Source organism: Triticum urartu, unplaced genomic scaffold, assembly GCF_056163025.1.
Source record: "Triticum urartu cultivar PI428250 unplaced genomic scaffold, HENAU_Tu73 scaffold1530, whole genome shotgun sequence".
Taxonomy (NCBI): domain Eukaryota; kingdom Viridiplantae; phylum Streptophyta; class Magnoliopsida; order Poales; family Poaceae; genus Triticum; species Triticum urartu.
In genome coordinates, this window is record NW_028259992.1 from 2,164 (window position 1) to 16,483 (window position 14,320).

Consider the following 14,320-nt stretch of genomic DNA (forward strand, 5'->3'; position numbering starts at 1 on the left):
AAATTTACTATTTCTATCTAGTCGAAAAATATCTTAAGATTCTTATGATATAATTAAGTATATCTATTATAAGGAATATTGACTATTGTATTGTATTTTTTATTTTTAGTTTGAAAAATATTCTGTAAAAAAAATGAAAGGATAATAAGAAAATTCCAAAAAAGGAGAACTAATTAAAAAGATTTTATTTTGATTTTCCCATCCTCATGGCCTTTCTATCTTTCTAATCTAATTTGAAATTGGATTCAAAAGAAAGCGGTTAGAATTTACTTCCTGCATACATACTTCTCTAGAAGCGCATACAATAATGCGTGGTAAAGGCGGAAAAATAGTATATTCAATCAAAATCAAAGGGCAAATTATCTTACCTACTATAGATCCCCTACTACCCTCTTAGACTTTAAAAGGCGATATACCACCCAAAGAAAGGGTATGAAAATGCCGGGTGGAGTTAGCTTTTCGACGAAGACCTGTCCCGTGCAGCGAAGCCCTGTTAGTAAGACCCCCCGCAATAATGGATTATAGAAGAATATTATTCCAAATACTCCTCTGGACGCATATAGTAGCATTGCGATTCCGAATCTTTTTTATTTATGAATATGAACAGAAAAAATTCATTGTATCGTTGGGTCGGAGCGGAGGTTTGGTCCAGAAAAATTAGAAACAAAACGTCTACTCTACCGCATTGAAGTCTATAGCGCTGTATTTCCACGAAAGTATAATTCTTACCATCAGGATACGATCCTTTCTTTTGAACTAAACGTCTCTACGATGGGTCCAGGTTCTATGTCCAATCCCAAATCAAGGATTTCTCGCTCTTGATCGGAGTCATAAACTAAAAAAAAACTACCTTTTTATCCTTTTTCTCAAGGTTATAGAAAACTTCCTTATCTAGTTCTAGCATTTTGAAAAAAAAAAAATGCTTCTTTTTTTACACACAGTTCGAGTCACTTGTTGACTCACGATTACGCCTGTTAAAAGTTTCAAACGTCCTCTTTTTTGAAATTGAAAGAGAGTCCTATAAAAAGGTCTAACTTCCAAACTATGTCTTTTTTCATTCATTCTCCTTTAGTTTTTTTCTCTATCTAGAAGTGGAATAGAATAACCCGGTTGAAGGGTAATGATCATACGTCTGTAATGCATTGTATGGCCCAGAATAGGTCCTATTCTTCTACCTTTTCCAGGTAGTCGATGGCTATTCACAGCTACCACCTTAACACCAAAGAAGAGTTCGACCCAATGCTTTATTTCTGTCTTAGTGAATCCCGATTCGACATTAAAAGTATATTGATTCTTTCCCAATAAACGAAGACTTTTTTCTGTAAATACTGCGTATTTGATTCCATTATCATTATCATATGATAATACTATATTTTATTATTTTATTATTTTATTTGTATTTCTTTATTGTATTATACCTTAATATATATATTCTAGATATATAGAATAGACGAATCTCAATTTGTCAAGTCTCATGATCATATCATGATCTATTTTTATTCGGCTCAATCTTTTTTTTCTAAAAAAGATTGAGCCGAGTTTAATTGCAATCAATTAGAAGAATAAAGAAGAATTACTGCATTTCATAACTGATTTTTTTCTCTTTTTATTTCGTTTCTTTTTTATTTATACCTTCTTTATCTTTAGTTTTATCTAGTTAATCAATAGTATCTACCGGCTCGAACTCGAATTTGATCGCCTTCCATACTTCACAAGCTGCGGCTAGTTCAGGACTCCATTTGCAAGCTGCTCGGATAATTTCATTACCTTCGCGAGCAAGATCGCGCCCTTCGTTACGAGCTTGTACACAGGCTTCTAAAGCCACTCGATTAGCTGCTGCACCAGGTGCATTTCCCCAAGGATGTCCTAAAGTTCCTCCACCAAATTGTAATACAGAATCGTCCCCAAAGATTTCGGTCAGAGCTGGCATATGCCAAACATGAATACCACCTGAAGCTACCGGTATAACACCTGGCATGGATACCCAGTCCTGAGTGAAAAAGATACCGCGAGCACGATCTTTTTCAATAAAATCATCGCGCAATAAATCAACAAAACCTAAAGTCATTTCGCGTTCCCCTTCTAACTTACCTACTACTGTACCGGAGTGGATATGATCTCCCCCAGACATACGCAATGCTTTAGCTAATACACGGAAATGCATACCATGATTTTTCTGTCTATCAATAACTGCATGCATTGCACGGTGAATGTGAAGAAGTAGGCCATTGTCGCGGCAATAATGAGCCAAAGTAGTATTTGCGGTGAATCCCCCAGTTAAGTAGTCATGCATTACAATAGGAACCCCTAATTCTCTTGCAAATACAGCTCTCTTAATCATTTCTTCACATGTACCCGCAGTCGCATTCAAGTAATGCCCCTTGATTTCACCGGTTTCGGCCTGTGATTTATAAATAGCTTCGGCACAAAAGACAAAACGGTCTCTCCAGCGCATAAATGGTTGTGAGTTTACGTTTTCATCATCTTTGGTAAAATCAAGTCCACCACGTAGACACTCATAACACGCTCTACCATAATTTTTTGCGGATAATCCCAATTTTGGTTTAATAGTACATCCCAATAAAGGACGACCGTACTTGTTCAACTTATCTCTTTCAACTTGGATACCATGAGGCGGGCCTTGGAAAGTTTTTGAATAAGTAGGGGGAATTCGTAGATCCTCCAAACGTAGAGCACGTAGGGCTTTGAAACCAAATACGTTACCTACAATGGAAGTAAACATGTTAGTAACGGAACCCTCTTCAAATAGGTCTAATGGATAAGCTACATAACAGATCCATTGGTTGTCTTCCCCAGCAACAGGCTCGATGTGATAGCATCGTCCTTTGTAACGATCAAGACTGGTAAGTCCATCAGTCCAAACAGTTGTCCATGTACCAGTAGAAGATTCGGCAGCTACTGCAGCCCCTGCTTCTTCGGGCGGAACCCCAGGCTGAGGACTTACTCGGAATGCTGCCAAGATATCAGTATCCTTAGTTTCATACTCTGGGGTGTAGTAAGTCAATTTATAATCTTTAACACCAGCTTGAAATCCAACACCTGCTTTAGTTTCTGTTTGTGGTGACATAAGTCCCTCCCTATAACTCTTGAATTAAGAATTCTCACAATAACAGGGTCTACTCGATGTTAATTAGGCGTAAATGAAACTTTAGCAAAAATCTCGTAAAACAAAAAGGATATTCAATTAATATAATATCAACTCATTAAAGAAAATTGAGGGCATGCTTAGGTTAATGAATATGTTTCATTCATATATAATGCGTACACCCTGTGTATGTTCTATCCTATAGGAATTCCAATATAGGAATTCGATAGGAATTGAGTTGTTGTTATGGTAAGTTAACACGGTTCGTTATTAAACCATGGATTTGATTTACCAAATCCATAATTATTGTATACTCTTTGATAGATATAGCGCAACCCAAATTAATTCCTAATCCTTATTTTACAAGTTCTTAATAGTTCTCTTTTCTTATTTTGAATGCAAATACCTAACTAAATACTAATAAAATTCTTTGTTGACAGCAATCTATGCTTCACAGTAGTATATATTTTGTATATCGAAGTCCTAGATAGGAAAGTAGAGTAGGCACAGATCCTCCACAAAAGGCAAAATGTATATGAAAAAAAAGATTGATTGAACTTTCCAATGGACTCATTCCATGAGTAAACGATTGAATGGGATTCGCTTGGGCAACGAAATCAAGTCCTGGTCCCCTTTTCTCTCTTATTGAATTAACTAATTCATTTCCTTTTTACTTTTGGATTTTTTTTGATTTGATTTGGCATTATTCAACAATAAAAAAAGAAAAATTTCGACAAATTCCTTTTTTTTAATTATGTGATAATTATGAGAACCAATCCTACTACTTCTCCTCCCGGGGTTTCCACAATTGAAGAAAAAAGTACAGGTCGTATCGATCAAATTATTGGACCCGTGCTGGATGTCACTTTTCCCCCAGGCAAGTTACCTTATATTTATAACGCTTTGGTAGTCCAGAGTAGAGACACTGCCGATAAGCAAATTAATGTGACTTGTGAGGTACAACAATTATTAGGAAATAATCGAGTTAGAGCTGTAGCTATGAGTGCTACGGACGGGTTGATGAGAGGAATGGAAGTGATTGACACGGGAGCTCCTCTCAGTGTTCCGGTCGGTGGAGCTACTCTCGGACGAATTTTCAACGTTCTTGGGGAGCCTGTTGACAATTTGGGTCCTGTAGATAGTAGTGCAACGTTCCCTATTCATAGATCTGCGCCTGCCTTTATCGAGTTAGATACGAAATTATCCATCTTTGAAACAGGTATTAAGGTCGTCGATCTTTTAGCTCCTTATCGACGTGGAGGAAAAATAGGACTATTTGGGGGGGCTGGAGTAGGTAAAACAGTACTGATCATGGAATTAATCAATAACATTGCTAAAGCTCATGGGGGCGTATCCGTATTCGGTGGAGTAGGGGAACGGACTCGTGAAGGAAATGATCTTTATATGGAAATGAAGGAATCCGGAGTAATTAATGAAAAAAATATTGAGGAATCAAAGGTAGCTCTAGTCTATGGCCAAATGAATGAACCACCGGGAGCTCGTATGAGAGTTGGTTTAACTGCCCTAACTATGGCGGAATATTTCCGAGATGTTAATAAGCAAGACGTGCTTTTATTTATCGATAATATCTTTCGTTTTGTTCAAGCAGGATCAGAGGTATCCGCTTTATTAGGGAGAATGCCCTCCGCAGTGGGTTATCAACCTACTCTTAGTACAGAAATGGGTTCTTTGCAAGAAAGAATTGCTTCTACTAAAAAGGGATCTATAACTTCGATTCAAGCAGTTTATGTACCTGCAGACGATTTGACCGACCCTGCCCCTGCCACAACATTTGCACATTTGGATGCTACTACCGTACTTTCCAGAGGATTAGCTTCCAAGGGTATTTATCCAGCAGTAGATCCTTTAGATTCAACCTCGACTATGTTACAGCCTCGGATCGTTGGCAACGAACATTATGAAACTGCGCAAAGAGTTAAGGAAACTTTACAACGTTACAAAGAACTTCAGGACATTATCGCAATTCTTGGCTTGGATGAATTATCGGAAGAGGATCGTTTAACTGTAGCAAGAGCAAGAAAAATTGAGCGTTTCTTATCACAACCGTTCTTTGTGGCAGAAGTTTTTACTGGTTCTCCAGGAAAGTATGTTGCTCTTGCGGAAACTATTAGGGGATTTCAACTAATCCTTTCCGGAGAATTAGACGGCCTACCTGAACAGGCTTTTTATTTGGTGGGTAACATCGATGAAGCTAGCACGAAAGCTATAACCTTAGAAGAGGAGAACAAATCGAAGAAATGAAATTAAATCTTTATGTACTGACTCCTAAGCGAATTATTTGGGATTGTGAAGTGAAAGAAATCATTTTATCCACTAATAGTGGCCAAATTGGCGTATTACCAAACCACGCCCCCATTAACACAGCAGTAGATATGGGTCCTTTGAGAATACGCCTCCTCAACGACCAATGGTTAACAGCGATTCTGTGGAGCGGTTTTGCGAGAATAGTTAATAATGAGATCATCATTTTAGGAAATGATGCGGAACTGGGTAGTGATATTGATCCGGAAGAAGCTCAAAAGGCACTTGAAATAGCCGAAGCTAACTTGAGTAAAGCTGAGGGTACGAAAGATTTGGTTGAAGCGAAGCTCGCTCTCAGACGAGCTAGGATACGAATCGAGGCTGTCAATTGGATTCCCCCATCCAATTGAAGACAATCCAGTGGTTTATAGTTGATACAAAGAAAAAGGGAAGAGGGGTAGAAAAAGTTATTAGATAGCGAAGCGAAGTAAGTCCAATGCTATCTAGTAATTTTTCTACCTACTTACCTACTATTGGATTTGAACCAATGACTCCCGCCGTATGAAAGCAATACTCTAACCACTGAGTTAAGTAGGCAATTTATCACCACAAAGGAAGACCCATTACTTCGATCGATTATATATTGAATCCCTTTTCTAAGCAATACCGCTCTGTTATTGGTCTGTTATATACTAAATACTAAACTAAATACTAAACAGATACAGATCAAAGGGGTATCCTCTGGCATTAGAAAATATTCATCTTGACAAGAAATTATCTATATGTTAAGATATCTCTGATAAGGGCTATAGCTCAGTTCGGTAGAGCAACTCGTTTACACGTGCGCCAATGCTTTTCAAAGGAGCTTATTATGCAATGAACATAATCGATCTTATTGCAAAATCAATGTCTTACTTCATAGATTCGAGAGAATAGGAGAACAGTAGCCTGACAAACAGTCGGTTCAGTCCGATTCAGGTGCCAATTCAGGTGCCTAATCAAATAGAACCCTTATGGATTTGCTAGTTGATAAGGTAAATATCCAGCCCACTAAATGCTAGGCGTAATGAGGATAAGGGCCTCCAAAAAACTTCTTTTCGTTCTATGAACTTTAAGGTGTATGAAGTCTCATAGTTAACTCTTGCAGTGGAACGATAGAGACTCCATTTCACTTAGGTTGATTTAATTTAGACCGGAGGCAGACCTAAGTCAAGGTAATCCTCCTTTGAAACACTTTGGTATTGCTCCTAGATAGATCATAATACAAAAAATCAATCAGAGCACAGGGAGCCATCTCATTATCTTTCCGTAAAGAAAAACTATGGTGGACTAACTGATCTTTAAATCAGTTTATGAAAGAGCCCAATGCAAAAAAATGCATGTTGGGTCTTTGAAACAGTTCAAATCATTTCGATAATAATCCGTTTGATCTGTTTTACCGAGAAGGTCTACGGTTCGAATCCGTATAGCCCTAATATGCCCTTTTTTAGATTTTAGGATCTCTATCCTATGTTTTCTTTAGTTTAGTATAGTTTTCATTTTCTCATTAGTATTTGTTTATAGACTGGATAGGCGCCTGCGACATAGAATAGAGATAAAAGCATTACCAAAGGCTCATTCATCGAAAATCAAAATCATACAGACAGGAAAAGAAAAACGAATTTCTATCAAATCAATAGAAGAAAGGATCCTTTCCCTGATTTGAATCCCGTCCTCCTTCAAATAGGATATCTCTAGACTTCCCTATAATAACTGCAATGATTTTATCCATTTTGCGAATTCCTACTTTGTTTTAAGTATATTTATTACTTTGTTTATAGATACATTATGTAAATTGATCAACTTTAAATAGAAAAAATAAAGTAAAGAGTAAATAAGAAAACAGAATATTCTGTCTCATAGTTCTGAAATAGAGTTCTTTATTTTTATTTTATAGTATTACTTCTCATTAATTATACTGCATAGATTAGTCCTACTATCTTAATTAGGTTCTAATTTAGTAGTATTCTCATTTTTATTTAATAGTCTCTTATTATTTTATTATTAAATATTAAATAAAGGATAGAGCTATTCTTTTTTCTAGAGATTCTAGAGAAAGCGAGACAAAGTGAAACGAGAAAGTTTTCTTTATATAAGAATTAGATCTACATACACCATATCTAAATAGAATGGAAATCCAAAAGAAAGGGAGTTGGGATTCCATTGGATGAATCTTTAAAGAAGATGCAGCACAGAGGAAACAAAGGCTAAACTTAAACTAAGCGCTTTTGTTTGAACAAAAAAGATTCTTGTTTCACCGAGGAAAAGAGAGAAGTTCTGGATAAATTGACAATGCTGAATTGAATTGACTAATTTAAGTTCCGCCTATTCCACATTAATGGGAGTACATTATGTTTCTGCTTCACGAATATGATATTTTTTGGACATTTCTAATAATAGCAAGCCTTATTCCTATTTTGGCATTTTCGATTTCAGGACTTTTAGCCCCGGTTAGTGAAGGACCAGAGAAGCTTTCTAGTTATGAATCGGGTATAGAACCCATGGGAGGGGCTTGGGTACAATTCCGAATACGCTATTATATGTTTGCGCTCGTTTTTGTTGTTTTTGATGTGGAAACCGTCTTTCTATACCCTTGGGCAATGAGTTTCGACGTATTGGGTGTATCCGTTTTTATCGAAGCTTTGATTTTCGTGCTTATCTTAGTTGTTGGTTTAGTTTATGCATGGCGAAAAGGAGCCTTGGAATGGTCTTAACTGAATATTTAGACAAAAAAAAAGAAGGAAAAGATTCTATTGAGACAGTTATGAATTTGATTGAGTTTCCCTTACTTGACCAAACAAGTTCCAATTCTGTTATTTCAACTACACCAAATGATCTTTCGAATTGGTCAAGACTCTCCAGTTTATGGCCCCTTCTATACGGTACCAGTTGTTGTTTCATTGAATTTGCTTCATTAATAGGCTCACGATTCGACTTTGATCGTTATGGATTGGTACCAAGATCAAGTCCTAGGCAAGCAGACCTAATTTTAACAGCCGGTACGGTAACAATGAAAATGGCTCCCTCTTTAGTGAGATTATACGAGCAAATGCCTGAACCAAAATACGTCATTGCTATGGGAGCCTGTACTATTACAGGGGGAATGTTCAGTACGGATTCCTATAGTACTGTTCGGGGAGTTGATAAGTTAATTCCTGTGGATGTCTACTTGCCGGGCTGCCCACCTAAACCGGAGGCAGTTATAGATGCCCTAACAAAACTTCGTAAGAAGATATCGCGAGAAATAGTTGAGGATCAAACTCTATCTCAAAATAAAAATAGATGTTTTACTACCAGTCACAAGCTTTATGTTAGGCGCAGTACTCATACAGGAACTTATGAGCAAGAATTGCTCTATCAATCACCATCTACATTAGATATATCTTCTGAAACTTTTTTCAAATCCAAAAGTTCAGTACCTTCCTACAAATTAGTGAATTAGGAGAGGGGCTCTTTTGTGTAGAAAAATAAAAAGCAGGGCAATCTTTCAAACTTGCATCCGAAATGTGAAATATTTATACAAAGAGGGAGAGATGAAGACAATGCAGCAGGGTTGGTTATCTAATTGGCTAGTCAAACATGAGGTGGTTCATAGATCTTTGGGCTTTGATCACCGAGGAATAGAGACTTTACAAATAAAAGCAGGGGATTGGGATTCCATTGCTGTCATTTTATATGTATATGGTTACAATTATTTACGCTCCCAATGTGCTTATGATGTAGCACCCGGTGGATCTTTAGCTAGCGTGTATCATCTTACGAGAATACAATATGGTATAGATAATCCAGAAGAAGTCTGCATAAAAGTCTTTGCCCAAAAGGATAATCCTAGAATTCCGTCTGTCTTCTGGATTTGGAGAAGTGCCGATTTTCAAGAACGCGAATCTTATGATATGGTGGGAATCTCTTATGATAATCATCCGCGCCTTAAACGTATCCTAATGCCTGAAAGTTGGATAGGCTGGCCCTTACGTAAGGATTATATAACCCCCAATTTTTATGAAATACAAGATGCTCATTGAATGATAAGAAATTCATGCTCACTTATACAACACAACTCCAGATTTTATTCAAGTCAAGGAATATTTTTAGGTTCTTTTCCTAGATGAAACGGAATACCTATTTATAATTAATTCCTAATTATACAAAAGCATTCCAGATAGACTGAGCAAAAAAAGGGTTTCATTTGGATTCCCCTATTTTGAAAATCGCATATTAATTTCCTTCATATGAACAGAAAAATAGGATGACTCAAAGAAGTTCTCTACCAGGAACTTTGTACCGCGCACATTACTTAGCACAACTAGGAAAATAAGATAAGATAAAGATAAGCAAGACTAAAAAAATATTCGTCGGAATAGCGGAATACAAAATTAAGAAACGCAAAAAAATAAAGGGGAATCTCACCCCCTTCTTTATCATAAAGAAAAGATATATTTTAAAACTTCTTTAAAAAGAAAAAGAAGTGCCTCTATATTTATATTATAGATTTATCCACTTAGATGAATAAATATTATTAATGAATATGTATCACAATCCATCTCGAGGTATTTGGATCAATACCTATTCGGTGGATCTTTTTTTTTTTTTTCTCTGCCAGGAACCAGATTTGAACTGGTGACACGAGGATTTTCAGTCCTCTGCTCTACCAACTGAGCTATCCTGACCTTTTCTTGTGCATCATCCTAGTAGAGTATTTGTATCTATGTCAATTAAAAGGACTAAAAATTAATTAAAGTATTTCAAATTTTAAATTTGAAAATGGGGGGGGTAGTCCTATGCATTGTGCATGGTTTACTTAAATAAAACTTAAAAATAGAGTGAATAACCAAGATTTCTTGCCGATACTCTAATAAAAAAGAAATCTATTCAATGAATAGGATAAGATCCATTGAGTTCTCTTCGCATTCCTTTGTGAAAGAGTAGAATGAGAAAGCTAATGAATCTTAAACCCATTGCATTGATAAAAAGAAAAAAAAGTGCATTGATAAAAAGAAAAAAAAAAAGAGGATAAATAATAATAATATAGTATAGTTAGGGAATAAAAGAGGATTTGGGGATAGAGGGACTTGAACCCTCACAACTTATAAAGTCGACGGATTTTCCTTTTACTAGAAATTTCATTGTTGTCAGTATTGACATGTAGAATGGGACTCTCTCTTTGTCCTCGTCCGATTAATCCACTTTTTTAAAGATCTCGAAAACTTTGAATTTTAATTGAAGAATTTGATTATTCAATATTCGATTGGAGTGGATTCACAATAATGAAAAAAAAAAATTATGATATGAGTTTTTTATTTCATAATCATTATCATTTCTAATTTCATTTTTAAAAAAGATAAAGAACCTATATTATAATTAGAATATAATATGAGTTCTGTGATTAATCGTTTGCTATGTCAGTATCTATACGTGTTTATTAAATGTATAAGGTATAAAACCCCTCTTTCTCTAATTTAGAACTAGAAGGAATTCCACTAACAACACAACGTAATTAACTCGATTCGTTAGAACAGCTTCCATTGAGTCTCTGCACCTATCCTTTTCCTTTGTATTCTAGTTCGAGAACCCCTTGTTTTCTCAAAACACGGATTTGGCTCAGGATTGCCCTTTTTTAATTCCAGGGTTTCTCTGAATTTGGAAGTTACCACTTAGCAGGTTTCCATACCAAGGCTCAATACAATCAAGTCCGTAGCGTCTACCGATTTCGCCATATCCCCATTTCCCTCTTCTTTGAGACCAGGATTCCTTGTGTAATTTCATCCATCTCTTAGTTTTTTTTTTGAATCATTGAGTTCATCACTCAACGTAGTCTAGCAGTTCAGTTCGACTCTATTTGAGAGACCTCGCTTGCTTATTGCAATTCAGAATTGAATTGATTCTATCCTTGATGTATTTGCAATTCAATCCGAATCAATATATCCAAAAGTTTTTATCTCCCCCACCTCCCGTCTTACTTTTTTATAGTATTCAAAATTATACTATAACGCTTGATATTTATTCTTTTTTTCTAATCAGAATTAGCAATTTTATTTACTCTGACTCTATGTTCCCCTTAGTGAAATATTAATCCTCAAATTATTAACAAATAATAAAGTCTATAATGATCGAATGAAAATACCAATAAATTCTATAATTTTATTTTTTAATATCCTATAGTTAAGCATATCAAGCTAACTTTATCTTTAAGAAGTTTTAGTATTTTTTTATTTTTATAAGTATAACTTCAAATTTAGAACTAGTTAATAGCTAAGATTAATAACTAATATCTGAGATTTTACGGATTTCCTATACTATACCTATTTCTATTTGTTACACTATTTCCGTTATGTAAGCCCACTTAGCTCAGAGGTTAGAGCATCGCATTTGTAATGCGAGGGTCATCGGTTCAAATCCGATAGTCGGCTTTTTTTTCTCTATCGATGTTCTACGAACAAGAATCTCTTTTTTTCCGAATTAAATGGAGAATCCAGGATCTTTTATGTTTTTTACCTTACAATTTTGCTAGATACAAAACAATAAAATAAATAATATATATACAAAAAAAAAAGATTTTGATGAAATTCCATTTTTTGGGGTACTTTAGTTGATTTTACTCTGTTTATCCTGTAGTTTAATTCAGTTTTAATTTCGATGTATTCTGTAATGTAAATACAATGAAATTAATTGTGTAAAATGAAATTTCAATAAAATAAAAAAAGGAGTCTTCATGTCCCGTTATCGAGGACCTCGTTTAAAAAAAATACGCCGTCTGGGAGCTTTACCAGGACTCACTAGAAAAACACCTAAATCCGGAAGTAATCTTAAAAAAAAATTCAATTCTGGGAAAAAGGAGCAATATCGTATTCGTCTTCAAGAAAAACAGAAATTGCGTTTTCATTATGGTCTGACAGAACGACAATTACTTAGATATGTACATATCGCTGGAAAAGCAAAAAGGTCAACAGGCCAGGTTTTACTACAATTACTTGAAATGCGTTTGGATAATATCCTTTTTCGATTGGGTATGGCTTCAACCATTCCTGGGGCCCGCCAATTAGTCAACCATAGACATATTTTAGTTAATGGTCGTATAGTCAATATACCAAGTTTTCGTTGCAAACCCCGAGATATTATTACTACGAAAGATAACCAAAGATCAAAAGGTCTGGTTCAAAATTATATTGCTTCATCGGACCCGGGGAAATTGCCAAAGCATTTGGCGATTGACACGTTGGAATATAAAGGACTAGTAAATAAAATCCTAGATAGGAAGTGGGTCGGTCTCAAAATAAATGAGTTGTTAGTTGTAGAATATTACTCTCGTCAGACTTGAACTTAACGAAAAAAGGAAAGGTTCATAGAATTTTCTTCCCCTTCCCCTTTCCCCGAACTAAATCGCCCTAAGACCATTACCATTAATTTGTATTTTCCCATCAACTAGCTAAAATTGATTAACCCTAGGATTAGGATCCTTTTTTCTTTTTTCCTCTATGTGTATTTTACATACCACAGTAATTTGCTATAGAGAATTTCTAATTTCTATTAAATCAAAATAAGATAATATAAGATATTATATTATTGCTGGAAAAAATTGTTATTTGATTTGATACATTGTGATCCTTAACGTTGATGAATTAAGAAAAACGGAAAGAGAGGGATTCGAACCCTCGGTAAACAAAAGTCTACATAGCAGTTCCAATGCTACGCCTTGAACCGCTCGGCCATCTCTCCTACATAACTTATTATGGAAAATAAACTGAGTGAATAGCGAGTTTTCTTATTCCTGCAGTACAGGTACAACCGCAACCACTCGGGGGTTCCATAGTTCTATTGGAAAAATTCCTTTTGATCTAAGTGGAAGGATACAGGATTTTTTACTAGAAATTGCGCTCGCTATAAAATAAAAGTTTTAATTTGGGTTTTCCCGCAACTAAAGAAAAAGAAAATGGAAGAATTCTTCTTATTGCATAATAAAATAAAGAAACCTTAGAATTCCGTTTGCATAAGATACGCTACACCATACTATCGAAATCAAAAATAGGGTATGAGACAATTAATAACTTTGAAAACACGAAATAGTTGATAACATAAGTTGTTGTTCAGAAATAGGAAAGTGGAATGAAATCCAGTCTTAGTCAAATATTTCATATCTCTTCGTGTCCAAGCAGAAGGAAAAGGATACAATTTGAGCTGAGCGGAAAATCCATATCTCTCTTATCCATTTAAAGCATATGGATTTAGAGTAGAGCATATGGATCAATCTATTTATAATTATAAGAATCGAATGTGTTTGTTTTTATGTTATTATTGTGAAGGAATGAAAACAATTCTATATAGAATGGGTTGGGAATTATGCCTAGATCCCGTGGAAATGGAAATTTCATTGATAAGACCTCCTCAATTGTAGCCAATATTTTATTGCGAATAATTCCGACAACCTCAGGAGAAAAAAAGGCATTTACTTATTATAGAGATGGTGCGATTTGACTCTTTTTTTTGCTTTTTTTTAGCCCTACCTATACCTCAGTCTTACGAAAAAGAGAGGGGGGTTGGCATAGAGAGAACCAAATTTGTAAAGCAAACAAACCCACGCTTCGGGAAGGTGAGGCGAACTAACAATTCCTTCCGTCGTGTATCCTCGATTGATGCGGCTTCAGATACTTCAATTGTAGATTTGAGTATTGAGCGAAAGGTTACACCTACAGGATATGGTATGGTATGGATTACAGGCCAATCCTACTCTATTAGTATCCGTAGGCAGCATAGGGGAGAAAAGCACTACACCTAGAAATAGGAATCAACAAGAGAAAAACTTTGTTAGAAATTACCCCTTTCCTGATCGGTATCAGGGCTGGGAAGAATGGTTGGGATAACAAACAACCATCAGGTTTGTACTTTGGATACCCCTATAACCATCAAAGATCGTTGAAG

The 14,320-nt window shown here is 35.6% G+C and overlaps 3 non-coding genes across 3 annotated transcripts; 1 reads left to right on the forward strand and 2 right to left on the reverse strand.

The window, feature by feature from the left end:
• Nucleotides 1-10,001: 10,001 nt before the first annotated feature.
• On the reverse strand, nucleotides 10,002-10,074 carry TRNAF-GAA (transfer RNA phenylalanine (anticodon GAA)). Its single transcript has one exon. It is a non-coding gene; the product is annotated as a tRNA-Phe (tRNA).
• A 1,667-nt stretch (nucleotides 10,075-11,741) lies between these two features.
• TRNAT-UGU (transfer RNA threonine (anticodon UGU)) lies at nucleotides 11,742-11,814 on the forward strand. Its single transcript has one exon. It is a non-coding gene; the product is annotated as a tRNA-Thr (tRNA).
• A 1,219-nt stretch (nucleotides 11,815-13,033) lies between these two features.
• Nucleotides 13,034-13,120, reverse strand: TRNAS-GGA (transfer RNA serine (anticodon GGA)). The gene has a single exon. It is a non-coding gene; the product is annotated as a tRNA-Ser (tRNA).
• Between the last annotated feature and the right edge of the window lie 1,200 nt (nucleotides 13,121-14,320).